Source organism: Gavialis gangeticus, unplaced genomic scaffold (genome assembly GCF_001723915.1).
Source record: "Gavialis gangeticus isolate Ggan-Ray unplaced genomic scaffold, GavGan_comp1, whole genome shotgun sequence".
In the NCBI taxonomy this organism is placed as follows: Eukaryota; Metazoa; Chordata; order Crocodylia; family Gavialidae; genus Gavialis; species Gavialis gangeticus.
The window spans coordinates 371,167-373,617 of NW_017729009.1; positions in this window are offsets into that span (position 1 = coordinate 371,167).

A 2,451-nucleotide genomic window follows, 5' to 3' on the forward strand; every position below is an offset into this window, starting at 1 on the left:
AACAGATTTAACAACCTTGTGCACCAGGATGGTAACTGCCCCATCATGGATTTTGCTTGCTAGTTTCTGATAGCAGTCTGAGGTTGCACATTTCTAGGCTGTGACTACCACCTGCTTTTCCGCTGTTAAAGCAGCACTTATTTTGGTCTCCCTGTGCTGAATGGCCAGCAGCAAGCTTGGGGCATGACTCCAAGAGTGTGGACTTCTGCTGCTATTGCTGTTTGTCCCGGATCTGCACCATGATCCGATTCTGCCCATCACTGTTCACTTCTTGGGCCCAGACCTGCTGCTCCACTCTGTACAGCTGGCCAGCTAATGCCTGCAGCGACCTGCAATTTTTGCACACTATACATCATCCATTCCTTCCTCTCAGTAGCCTCATCATTATCACAGCACTGCCAGCTGCTGTCATAGTCAATGAAGTGCTGCCTACAGAGAATTCTCCACCCTGTCATTACAAAAAAAAAAAAAAAAGTCCATGTTTGTTTTGATGTGAAATGGGAGTTTAAAAAAAGAAATTGTAGGAAATTGACCTTAAAGTCTGCAGTTCCCCAAGTGGAGTGCTGGAATCCTATGCTGCAAAAACCTCCCATAAAGCACTCTTTTGAATGGACGGGGGTGCGGGGGCGGAAACCACACTGGTATGTCTACCCACAATGCACTGCATCTCTTGTCAACCAGCCTCTTGTGGTGCAGAGGTACAGTGCTAGCAAGGGTAGTGCCTACTTACTGTGCATGCTTTCACCTACCATAACAATGCCACAGCTGTATGTTGGCCAAAGTTATGCTGGTAATGCCTACTGGGATAGGCGCGGCATGAGGTACCACTGGAGTTGGAAAGGAAAATCCATTACTTGTGCCCCTACCCAAATAGGATTATTGCCTTTATGCATTCTAGTTACTGTACTCCATGTCTTTCAAACAATGGGTTTTTGACGGCTTCCTTTGGAAAGACTTTTTTTCCACACAAATACTAGTTTATATTTAAAGGAAAGGAATGGACTCTTGTTTTGAGCGTGCTGGTATCATTTATCTCACATCTCCATGTCTCCCTGTTCCATGGAAGGCAGGGAAGATTTGCCTTTTATAGACTATAGAGGTGCATAAGCTGTCATAAGCAGCTGCTTGCTTCATCAGAGGTTGAGAAGGGACTGCCTATTTTCTAGTCTGTTTTCGAAAAGTTCCTTTTTGTGAAGCCACATTGTTTTCAAACACTTGTTTTTGAAAATGGGGGGGGGGGGTCCTGGCTTTGGCACACAACAAAGGTGAGGCCATTGCGATGTTGATGAAAACCAGTGCTTTACTAGGAAAAAACAAAAGGAAATCATGCTATTGTCACAAATGGGTTGGACTGTTTTTTCTGCAGGTGTCTACACAGCAGCTCACACTCAGATATAATTTGATGTGGAAATATAAATGGAGAGCGGAATTGGAGACTTTTGCCCTCAATTTTTGTTCCACATAATTGGAACTGCTATATGTTCCTCCCTTTAGTGTATCGTTCTGGCATTGGCCTAACCCAGAGGATGCCCTCCTGTACTGTGAGGTGGGAATTGGAATTCAGTACCAATTTGCACAGCGATCTAGCGATGATCTTTCCACTTCTAAGTAAACTCTGAGGTGGAGTCCTGCTATCTGGTTGAGGCTGGAGATAAGCTTTGTTAGCTGACACGCTATTGGAATAACATGGGAATATAGGTGGTATCAGTCTTCTGACAATGGATATATCTATTTCTGCCCTTCAAATGCTATCCTTTCCCAGTGTGTATGTTATCTTTGGGGTGTTTATCTGTATAATTGTTAGATATTTAATAGGTAGCTATCATTTTGCCACACAGGTGTTATCAATATTAGTCTTTTATGTATAGTTTAAAAGCAAAATATAAAGTTCTAATCTAGCAAAGCAATGTATCTGTAATGCAACTTAGCTGTTATCAGTACAATTTTACAGATCAGTAAATAGAGCTTCTGAGCTCTTTCTTCTGAGCTGGATAGAATGGGAGTTAGTCATTTAGGTAGATAATCTGTTTAGGATTAAATCAAAGACTCAGCCCCTAGACTCAACCCAAATTACTATTAAAGTTGGGATTTCAACTTAAAAAAAAATGTCCCTTTTCTGCATCAGATGATACTTGTTTCTGTGTTTGTCTGCTAATGGTGTAGTTCCCTTGGTCAGTCTGAGATGGGTGGCTTAGTTTTTCGTTCTAGCTGATGGCTATGACGTATTGGCAGTAATTTCTGCAATTGCCAGACCCCTTTAAGGCATATAGCTGATGCTTAAAATGTAATCCCTGAAAGAGATATATTAACACAATCTGCACTGAACATGCAAATAGAAAGATGATCAAGAGAGAAAAGGATTTTAACTCATCTCCTGTGAGATGCATATTTCTTTATATACAAACCCATTACAAAATCTAATTCTAAAATAAGTGGCTGTTACTGCCGTCC